This window comes from Rana temporaria, chromosome 6 (genome assembly GCF_905171775.1).
Source record: "Rana temporaria chromosome 6, aRanTem1.1, whole genome shotgun sequence".
In the NCBI taxonomy this organism is placed as follows: Eukaryota; Metazoa; Chordata; class Amphibia; order Anura; family Ranidae; genus Rana; species Rana temporaria.
The window spans coordinates 187,192,893-187,205,500 of NC_053494.1; positions in this window are offsets into that span (position 1 = coordinate 187,192,893).

Consider the following 12,608-nt stretch of genomic DNA (forward strand, 5'->3'; position numbering starts at 1 on the left):
TGATAAAGGGAGCAATCAAAGCGGAGGTCCGCACATACTGCAGCTGCTGGCTTTTAATAATAGGACACTTGCCTGTCCTGGGGTCCAGCGATGTTGGCACCGCAGCTGATGTTCCCCGTCGGGTGCTGCCGCCACCATTGCGGGTAAGGGAACCTAGGCAGTGTAGCCGTTCAGCTTCACGCCGGGAACCCTACTGGGCATGCGCGAGGCCCGCTCCTGTCTCCTACTGGCCCGGCGACAGGAGGAGGGAGCCCCAGCCTTGACATCAATACCCGCGGCTGAGGCTGCCGGAAGTGGGAAAGGAAACCTGTCAAAGACCGGTATCCTACCCTCCCCCACAAAGGTGCCAATTGTGGCACTGGAGGGGGGGGGGGGGAATCCTGAGCGTAAATTCCACTTTTGCGTTGAACTCCTCTTTAAAAGCCAAAGACAGTCTATGCACAGGTAATGTGAGATGCCATAGCAAGAGACTGGTACAAGCCTTTTTTAAGCCCTGTCCAATTATGCCAGGTAAGTCCTGCCCCCCACCTTTTGTCACTAAAGGGAACCTGTCATGTATTTGATATATTCACTGTCAACTTGTCTTAAAGTGTGTGTTTTTCTGGATACTCGCAGTAAAAACGAGTAGTAAGTGCTGTGTTCTTCATCAAACTAATTCCAGTCACATCACTACACTGCTTGGCTGACAACTGGATTTTGCTTCCCTTGTTTTGAATGAACATAACAAAGCAAGAACCAGTATAGAGAAAACACAAAGTCATCCATAAACATAGATTGTAATTTATAGCTGATGCTATGTATTACTTTCCCATAGGTGTACATATACAAGTGCATTTGTTATGCTGCAGCAAGCATGCACCGAGTGAGCCGGCACGGCGCGGCTGTTCCCGAAGGCACCCATAGACACTTCAGTCGGCGTCTGATCCAAGAGTGCTGATTGACCTCTCTGTGATTTAACATATTCATGGAGGTTTAGAGTGAGCAAGTTCTCCAGTTAGGAATTCTACTTCAAAAAGTTTTTCCTTTATTAAGTAATAAAGGAAGAAAATGTGTGTTTTAAGTGAATGTGTTTTATTTTTTTCACATTATGCCAAAGCCCAAGATATTGTTGGAATCTGTATATTTAGAATGCTGCACACCCTGAAATAACTTTTTAAAATATCAGATTTTTATCTTTTTTTTTTTTCATTCCATCAGCACTTTTTTATACTCTCTACTCTTCATTGACTGGAGATTGGCTAGGTGATATAACCATTGTGTTTTGCAAAGGGTGCACTAAAAAGATATTTCTCATTAGTTGTTTATAGCCTAAATATAATGAAGTTGAGGTCTAGTATTGGCCAGGGAGATGGGAAGATACTGTCGGGACAGATCACACTAACTCTCCAGGGTCACTACTAAGAAAACGGGCTTCAGCTTCCCCCTTCTTTTGCTTGTAATATATTAGGAACCATGAAGTTTGGAATGTGGCGTCTTGTGAAGCCATGGCATGTTTGGACTGATGTACATACTGCCCGCAAGTCAAAAAAATTAAAAAGACTTTCGCTAATGAGATCATTTTGATACTACGTGATACCCTATTTGTATCCAGACTCCATCTTGTATTTTTATGGTGACAAGCATATAATTTGTTATGTATTTTGTATTTGTAAGCTCTGTCTCCTTACTTGATGCTATATCTGGAATCTCTCATGTACTAGCTGGAACAGAAATGCTGAATTTATAGGTTATGATAAAGACGCATAATATACCTGCTGTACACAGGTCTCTAATACCAGCTCAATTCAGCGTTTTGCATTTATTTTTTCCTACTTTTACTAATAGTTGGCTTTGTTTAAAGTATAACTAAATGAAAAACCTTTACTTTTAGTTTTGGGTGGAGAGGGATTAGAACACCTGTCAGATTTTATTGCTGTCTGTGCCCCTGTTGGGGAGATTCATCCTCCCTATTTGCCCTGTTTACCATTATCATTGAAAGTAAAAGAAAATCCCAACTTTTGTGTTGTCCCCAGAAAAGTAATGGGGACATTAGTTCTGGGGGCCCTCATGGAATTCCTTCAATTTGCAGTGGTTGATCCTCACTTTCTGTTTTGGTTATGGGACAAGAAGTGAAGGTAAATCTCCCCAATGGGGCAAAGATGGCAAAATATAAACCAACAGAGGTTATAACCCTCCCTTACTCTATCTAAAATTGGAGGGGGGGGATTATTTTAGTTCTACTTTAAGGCTTGTGTACATGTGCCCTGTTTTCTTGCATTTGAAATGCAGCTCAGAATTTTCCCATGTAACACAGTGGTGCAGCGTGGATGAAAGTTCTAAGATTCCATTTGACCACTTTTCTGTTGCATTTCTCTGGCTGCGCTCTGGAGATGCTTTTGTGTTGGATGAAAAGCAGGTCAAGTTCAGCTCCCTTTTTTTTTTGCGAATTCCCGGCATTCAATTCGCATGTCCGGGGATTGTGACCGACTCTCAATGGAGCTGGTTCACACGTCTCCGGAGTGAATTGCACAGGAGTCCTGTGCATCTTCTGATCCGTTTCAGGTCTGAATTCGGCCCTGAAATGGTGAACAGGGACGCACCGGACCCCTGCTGTGAGTTGCTCCGTACGGCAGTGTGAACCCAGCGTAAAATGGCAAAAGCCAGCATTTGACAGCAAAGACCTTGTACACAAGCCATGAAAACTGTGATGGAAGTGTTTTTTTCTAGACGGCAACCTAAATTGGCTTCAGACCTGCATTTGTGGTTGACTGTTGAAAAATAATAGTATGAATCTGGTTTCTGTATTGTCTGGGAATGTCTGTTTCCCATTATTATACCCCAATGTGCAAAAAGGTGATGCAAATAACTGCACCTTTATTTAAACATGTACACATATGTTTGTGGCCTGATTTGAGTGCTGAAGTTATGAAAATGACTGTACCTTAAAGTGATATTTAAAGGTTCCCTTTCTTTTTATTTTATTAAATACCAAACATCATACTCGCCTGCTCTGTGCAGTGGTTTTGCACAGAAAAGCATGGATCCTCCTCTTCATGGGTCCCCCACCAGCACTCCTGGCTCCTTCCCCCTGCTGAGTGCCCCCAGAGCAAGCAACTTGCTATGAGGGCATCAAGGCAGGCTTGCTCCTGAACCGCTGATCTGTGTGTCCATTCACACACAAAGCTGTGGCTTGGCCATGCCCCCTCTTTCCACATTGGCTCACTGGCCATGATTGACAGCAGTGGGAGCCAAAGAGGAGTGAGTCCCAGAAGAGCTGAGGCTCTCGTACACATCGCTGGATCAAGATGGGGCTCACAGGTTTTTTGCCTTCATACATAAACATAAAAAAAAACTTGATCTCTTGCAACCACCCACTTTAATTTTAATTCATACAAATATTTGTAAAGCCATCTTAGAGTGATTCTTTTTTTGTGACATGATACAGTATGACTAGTCACCAGAAAATGGTGTCCAAATGCCAGCTAAAGTAATCATTCTTGTGAGAGGGATCTGCATTATACCAATATATAAAAACCGAACTTGGTACCCAATGAGATGTCCAAGGAAAGAACAAGCAAGGCAGACATGTTTTATATGCACCGATATTTGTGGAAAAGTTCTCATTGACCTGCTCCAAAAAATGGATACTAAATGTAGCCCACGTGTCCTTTCAAATAATTATATAAATAATAAAAATAGAGATGTTTATCCTAATGTAAGCTGTTTTTTTTTTAAGATGTTCATGTTAGTTCACCCAGTGTCTTGTACCAGACAAGGTCTAATGCCGCAGTCGTGCCTACACACCATCCGCTAAAAAAAACGATTGTGTCAGAACGCGGTGACGTAAAACACAACAACGTGCTGAAAAAAACGAAGTTCAATGCTTCCAAGCATGCGTCAACGTGATTCTGAGCATGCGTGGATTTTTAACCGATGGACGTGCCTACAAATGATCGGTTAGGTATCCATCAGTTAAATTAAAACCAGATTGAATTTTTTTAACCGATGGGGCCTACACACGATCGGTTTGGTCTGATGAAAACGGTCCATCAGACCGTTCTCATCGGTTTGACCGATAGTGTGTACGTGGCATTAGCCATTTTGTGAGTTAGACCTATATTTTGAGACTGCAGCCTATGCCAGTTCCAGTACCCAGTGACAGGGAGGTGGCAATAGACATGTTTTAGTGGTAAAACTGGTAAGGTGCTTAACATGGCTGCTAGTAAAGAGTGACCTTCAAGAGCCTCAACTTTCTGGCGGAACTTCACCTCGCTTATCGTGGCCTTGAAAGAAACTGTATAATATAATTAAATGAGAATATGAACTTTTAAATGCTATTGGCCTTTTGTTGTATGTTTATCCCTCCTTCTTTTTTCATAGCAATTTTTTTTTTTACCACCGTCTTGCATAAACTAATTTTAGAAGGAGCTTAGTTTAAGCAGCAGAGAATTGGTCTTGAGATGCTGAGAGCGTGTTGAGCTGTGAATAAGGGCGAGCACAGACTGGAATTCAGCATGCATTTCCTGATTGCACCAGATAGCAGCTGCGTTCAGCATATGGCCACTTTGCAGAGGATGGAAATCGCTTTTGAGCTACTTCATCTGAATAAAAACTTCTGATGCCATTTCTCATGCATTTAAAGTGTTTCATGCTTTAAAAAACAAAAATGACCCACGGTGTGAGTCCTTTCTTCATTTTTGCTGGGATCAAGATCTGCATTTCCAGACTATCCTTATGCCGCGTACACACGTTTTTGTTTTTCGGCATGAAAAAAAAACGACGTTTTTAAAAACGTCATTTAAAATCATCATGTGTGGGCTTCACATCGTTTTTTGGCTTCTGAAAAACGACAAAAAAAAATTCGAACATGCTGCATTTTTTAATGTAGTTTTTTAAAATGTTGTTTTTCGGGTTGTAAAAAATGATCGCGTGTGGGCTAAAGCGACGTTTTAAACCCGCGCATGCCCAGAAGCGAGTTATGAGACGGGAGCGCTCGTTCTGGTAAAACTACCATTCATAATGGAGTAAGCACATTCATCACGCTGTAACAGACAAAAAAGCGCAAATCATCTTTTACTAACAAGGAATCGGCTAAAAGCAGCCCAAAGGCGAATAGAACTTCCCCTTTAGAGTGCCGTCGTACGTGTTGTACGTCACCGCGCTTTGTTCATCATTTTTCAAAAACTATGGTGTGTGGGCAACATCGTTTTTAATGCTGAAGTTGGAAAAACTTCTTTTTTTTCATGCCGAAAAACGACCGTGTGTACACGGCATTAGAGCAAGATTTTCTGGTGAAATCTGGTATTACCAATTTTTCATTTACAGAAGCAGGGCGTGTGTGGATTTTATATTCAACAGGGGAGTCTATAGCTCTAAGTGAATGTAAAGAAGGGAAAGGTTTCCATGGTATAGATCAGGTGGTGTCCCGTGGGAAGATAGGAGAAAATTAGTATCTCTTTGGAATTTTAGGTTTCGCAAATGTGACACCCTCATAGATTCCCAACATATGCAGTTCAAGAAAATATATAGCATTTTTTATAAACCTTTTTTCTGTAATATGTCAAAGTTCGATGATGTGGATAAAAACAACATTATTTTGTTCTCAAAATTTTGATCTTTTACAGTGGGGAGGTTCTAATTTGGTTGGGTAAGTTATTTAAAGTGGAGTTCCACCCATAAATATAACATTACATCAGTAGTTTTTAGATGCCTTCAAAGTGTTGTTGCTAGGCAGTCCACTTCCTGCACCTAGGTGCTTAATGCTTCCTAACCTACACCGCACAGACTCCTGGGAATGTAGTGGGTGTAACTTTCCAGAAGTCTGTGCACTCCCCAGTCTCAAAGAATCATGTGACTTGGACAGCACAGGTGCTGAAACCTGATCTGACACTGCTTGTGCAGCACTGAGCATGTGCGAGATTTGCAAGGCTGAAATCCAGGAAGTCATACAGTCTGGCTTCATGATGCACACACTTAAGATGGCCCCAGTTAATTTCTATTTTATAAAGTGTCTAAATGCTGTAACAACCTAACAAAACTGACCTTAGTTTACAGACTAACTTTACTAGAATACATTAAGCTTGTGTATTACAGGGGTATTTATATTTAAAACGTGAAATTGTGGTCGGAACTCCGCTTTAATTCCAGAGAGTGACTAGGTGTCATGGGAAGCCGCACATCAAGTTAAGACCTGCTGTATGATAGTGAATGGCAGCCCCAGCCTGGACCCCAGTCAGGCAACGCCTCCAATGTGTTTCACACCGCCCACCACCGGAGCATACTCATGAAGCCTACTCATGGAGATTAATTCCAGGGTATAGATGGCACTGGAAGGGGAGAACGTGAAGGGAGCTTACGGGGGAAAAAAAGGAGAGGGAAAGTGGGGGAATACAGTATTGCATATGAAAGTGGGCAAATTATGTTAAGAGAAGGAGAAAAAGAAAGGGGTCCTGAAGCTGGGACACCCAAACTACCATTCAAAAAAATATATAAGAATTGGCACAGGGGTAGGCAACCTCGGCCCTCCAGCTGTTTTGAAACTACAAGTCCCATGAGACATTGCAAGACCCTGACAATGGCAGGCATAACTCCTAGAGGCAGAGGCATGATGGGTTTCATAGTTTCACCACAGCTGGAGTGCCGAGGTTGCCTACCCCTGATTTAGCAGGTCACTAGTAGTGCATCAGACTGCTAAGGCCAATAATAGAACACCCATGCTGGTCATCTTTAGTTCATATTTTTAAAGGGAACCTGTACCCAGAGTATGCATATTACATTTTTTTTTAATATTCTGAACAAATGCTTAAAGCACATTGAGCAAACCCCCAATCACTTCTGCAGCTATAGGCATATTGGAGAAATACACTGGTAGCCTGCCAATCCTTTAATGTTAAAGTAATAGAGGGGATATCTTCCAATGGGGTCACTAGTTCTAGGGGCCCCACGAGATTCTCTTTGATTTTCAGAAATTTTTCTTTCACTTCCTGTTTAGGCTATTGGACAGGAAGTGAAGGTAAATCTCACCGATGGGACACAGATTACAAAAATAAACCTTACAGGGCTTATAACCCTTCCCTTACTATATCCAAAATTATGTTTTGCTTCTAGTTCTACTTTTAAAGTGTGTAACTTTAGGAATTAATTACTTCACAGTACATGTAGCTAGAGAGGTCAGTGATGACTTGCTTTTGAGCCATTTAACTGCTTGTTTAAAAACTTTACATAAAGTATATAGTGTGAAAACAGGAACACTTTTTAAAGGCTAAGATCACCTTTTTGTAATATGTTACATTTTGCACCTATATTCAGGGTGTAACACGTTACAAATTACCGGCTCCCCAAAGTCGCAAGCGGCGGGGGATCTTCTTCTCCCCCTGCTCTCTGCCAGAATCTTCCTGGCCATGTCACTTATTCACAGAGTTCTGTGAATTGAAAACTACAATATCCGGCAGCCTTTGCCTGTTGAGCACTGTGGTAGTTCATTGTTACTTCTTGTTATTGTGTAACTGTTTGGTTGTACGAAGTACGGCCAACAGCTTGCAAGAGCCCTGCATGGCACCCTCAATCTGCTGAACGCGGGTGCAATGCTTTTCTAGGCACCAAATAAAAAATAAATGCAGATTTTTTTTTTTTACCTGCAAAAATATGTGCATTTAAAAAAAAAAAAACATTTTTTTGAAAGGTGAACTTATCCTTTTAAAGTGGAGTTTCACCCATAAATATAACATTACATCAGTAGTTTTAAAAAAAAATCATTAGTCCTTAGATGCCTTCAAAGTGTTGTTGCTAGGCAGAATAATGAATCTTCCCACTTCCTGCACCTAGGTGCTTAATGCTTCCTAACCTACACCGCACAGACTCCTGGGAATGTAGTGGGTGTAACTTTCCAGGAGTCTGTGCACTCCTCAGTCTCAAAGAATCATGTGACTTGGACAGCACAGGTGCTGAAACCTGATCTGACACTGCTTGTGCAGCACTGAGCATGTGCGAGATCTGAAAGGCTGAAATCCAGGAAGTCATACAGTCTGGCTTCATGATCCCCACACTTAAGATGGCCCCAGTCAATTTCTATTTTATAAAGTGTCTAAATGCTGTAACAACCTAACAAAACGGACCTTAGTTTACAGACTAACTTTACTAGAATACATTAAGCTTGTGTATTACAGGGGTATTTATATTTAAATATGAAATTGTGGTTGGAACTCCGCTTTAAATACGTCCACTGTTTAAATTCATTAGTTCTATTGTGAGGTCATTGGTGAGCCCTTAGTTTGAAATTAGATGGCAGCAGACATGTTGTTCATTACATATTAAAGCTTAATTTGTACACGGATCCCATGCAGCAACAAGCAAAATATTAAAAACAAATATTGGTGGGGGCCAAAAGAACTTGGTCAACAATGAGTTAGATATATTACAAAAATTGGAACTTGCTCTTTAACAATCTGCCAGGATAGCAAAATGAGAGCTGGCAGCGCTGACTGGTCCTTTCTACACTACTGGGTGAGTTGCTGACCTCCAACAACTTATATGCACATCCGCTGTCACAATAACCAATATCTATGTTCTTATTTGGGTCTCACCAGGTATTACAAGAATAATAAGGATGAAAGAACTAGAGCCTACCTCTTCAAAAATGAAAGCAAAGGCGGCTCTTTCTATTTGTAGTCATCTCAAGGGACTCCCTTTGCGTACAGAGCAGCATGTACGGAGGATACTCATGAGTACCATAGATAAATGATCTTTGTGGTTTGTTCCATGTGCCTTGTAACCATTTACCAATTGTGGATCAAGAAATACATCCCAAATACCAGTCTGTGCACACCCTGTAATGGTTAAAGGGTCACTAAAGGAAACATTTTTTTTCCCGCTAAATAGCTTCCTTTACCTTACTGCAGTCCTGGTTTCATGTCCTCATTGTTCGTTTTTGCTCTGATGTTGCTGTAATTCTTCTCTGTTCTGGACACTTCCTGGTTGTCTGTTTCCTGATGACCACAGTACTGGGAGTTTCTAGTTTCGTTTTCCAAACCATCACTGCTCTATGGCTCTGTATAGCACAGAGGCAGAAAATAACATGCAAAAACTAAACTAGATGCAACAACGAAACTAGAAACAAGGGGCCAGATTCACGTACAGGGCGCAGCGTGACGTAACCGGTTTACGTTACACCGCCGCAATTCTTCCGATTTGGTGCCCGATCCACAAAGCACTTACCTGGAAATTTGCGGCGGTGTATCGTAAACAGGTCCGGCGCAAGGCGGCCCAATTCAAATGGGGCGGGTACCATTTAAATTAGGCACGCTCCCACGCCGGACGTACTGCGCATGCTCCCGTCGCAAATTTCCCGACGTGCTTTGCGTGAAATAACGATGCGCCGACGTTTTGTGAATTGCGAAGTGAAAAAAGATTTACGCCGGGAAAAATAAAAGATTTAAAAAAAATTCAAAAGCGACGCGGGAAAGACAGGCATACTTTAACATGGTGGAGTACTTTTACACCATGTTAAAGGTGCCCTATCTTTGTTAAAGGTGCCCTATCTTTGCGACGGAAATCTAACACTCGCGACGACGTAACGACGGGAAAAATCTTCGTGGATCGCCGTAACTCCTAATTTGCATACCCGACGCTGGTTTACAACGCAAACTCTCCCTACCGGCAGCCGCGGTACTGCATCCTAAGATCCGACAGTGTAAGTCCATTACACCTGTCGGATCTTCTGGCTATCTATGCGTAACCGATTCTATGAATCAGTCGCATAGATAGAAACAGAGATACGACGGCGTATCAGGAGATACGCCGTCGTATCTCTTTTATGAATCTGGCCCTACAGGTATATTATACGATTGATTTTTATCTATTTTTAATCGTTTTTAAAAGGAATCAGTTAACTAATATGTCTCTATACCCTGTAAACAGTCATTTCAGCAAAAAAAAAAAAATTCCTTTACAACTCCTTCTAAGAGCGAGCCAATTTTGCATTTATTAACAGATCTAGTTTGATATATAAAATGTATAGTGTATATAGATGCTGCTGGCTGTAATGTGTAAATCCAGATGCTATTTATAAGGGGTTATAATGGCGTGCCGGTAGATGTTGTTTGAGAAACATCAGGAGAGTAGTCTATTGCAGTGATGACAAATCTCAGCACCACAGATGTTTTGGAACTACATTTCCCATGACGCTCATCTACACTGCAGAGTGCAGGAGCCTTGTGGGACATGTAGTTCCAAAACATCTGGGGTGCCAAGGCTCACCATCACTGGTCTATCGCCTGTGCTATAAACAGATGTTTATCTGAAGTTTTCTATACCTGGCTATGTGATGCTTTTGAAAGGAGGACTGCGCCATTTGTATATATGGCAGCACTGTTGAGTCATATATGAGGATGTTTGGAGGATAACGTGAAAAACTTGTAATTTGTTCACATGAATGATATTCTGTAGATCAGGGGTCTTCAAACTACGGCCCTCCAGTTCAGGAACTACAATTCCCATCATGCCTGGTCATTGGGCATGTGCATTTCGTTTCGTTCCGAATCAAAATTCGGACACATTTTTCATCATTCGGATGCATACGAATTCCCGAATTGTAATATTAACGAATTTACAGAACGAACGTTTTCTAATCGAAAACGCGTGGACGAAACTCGATCGAACATCAAAAACAAATTCTATTCGAATCGAATTCGAAAACAAATTCTATTCGAATCGAATTCGAAAACAATTCGAATGAAAATTGAAAGCAAATTTGAATCAAAATCTAAAAAATATAAATCGATTTCTAAAAAAGAATACAATAAAATAGAATATAAAATAAAATAATAAAACAATAGAATGAAAATCAAAGAAAAGTATAGAACAGAATGGAATTTAATAGAATGTAATCAAATACAATAGAATATTACCTGGCTTCTTCTATCTATCTTCCATTTTCTGAAATTCGAAATTCATATAGAATGAACTCAAATCCGAATAGAAAAATATTAGAATAGAGTAGAATAAAATATATATATAATTTATTATTATTCTACTCTTCTAATATTTTTCTATATGAATTTCGAATTTCAGAAAATGGAAGAAAGATAGAAGAAGCCAGGTCATATTCTATTGTATTTGATTACATTCTATTAAATTCCATTCTGTTCTTTACTATTCTTTGATTTTCATTCTATTGTTTTATTATTTTATACTCTATTTTATTGTATTCTTTTTTAGAAATCGATTTATATTTTTTTAGATTTTGATTCAAATTTGCTTTAAATTTTCATTCGAATTTGTTTTCGAATCGAATTGTTTTCGAATTCGATTCGAATAGAATTTGTTTTCGAATCCGATTTGAAATATTATCGAATCCGGTCGAAATATTTTCGAATTTGACCGGATTTTTCTTTTGAAAACGAACAAATTCCGAAAACGAATCTAACTTAACGAAATTAATTAAATAACGAATTAAAACGAAACAAAACACATTTTTCCCTTTTGCACATGCCTACGGGTCATGTCTGTGAATGTCAGTGTGTTACAATGCCTCATGGGATGTGTAGTTCTACAACAGCTGGAGGGCCGTAGTTTGAGGATCCCTGCTGTAGATAATGTAAGAATTATTTTATCCTTTGCTACTGCAGGTTTCATGGTGTTCCCGGGAGGTTTGCTTACTTTCTCTTCCTTGCACAATACTAAATTGTTATATTTATTTTCAGGATTGTTTCCAAATAAAAAAAAATTGCTGCCAAAGGTGTTTTGACTCTTTTTTTTTTACTGGGTGCTTTTCATGACTATATTATTTTTTTGTTAAAGGGCATCATTAACCACTTGACCACCGGGCCTATTTTGGCACTTCTCTCCTTCATTTAAAGATCACATTTTTTTTGCTAGAAAATTAATCGGAACCCCCAAACATTTTATATATATATATATATATATATATATATATATATATATATATATATATATATATATATATATATATATATATATATATATATATATATATATATATATATATATATATATATATATATATATATATATATAATTTTTAGCAGACACCCTAGGGAATAAAATGTCAGTCATTGCAATTTTTTTTTCTCGCACGGTATTTGCGCAATCATTTTTCAAACGTCTTTGGGGAAAGAAACGGTATCATGAATTAAAAAAATAACAAAACAGTAAAGTTAGCCCATTTTTTTTTTTTTTTGTATAATGTGAATGATGATGTTACGCAGAGTAAATAAATACCTAACATGTCACGCTTTAAAATTGCGCACACTCATGGAATGGCGCCAAACTTTGGCACTTAATCTCCATAGGCGACGCTTTATTTTTTTTACAGGTTACTATTTTCGAGTTACAGGGGAGGTCTAGTGCTAGAATTGTGCTAGAATTGTTGCACGCGTTTACATATGTGGGCGGGACTTGCATGCGTGTTCGCTTCTGAGCGTGAGCGACGGGGGCGTTTTAAAAAAAAAAAAATGTTATTTTACTTCTTTTTTTTTTTTTTTTTACATTTTTTTTTTAGCACTTTTTTACATTTTTTTTAGATCACTTTTATTCCTATTACAAGGAATGTAAACATCCCTTGTAATAGGAATCACTGTGACAGGTCCTCTTTATGGAGAGATGTGGGGTCA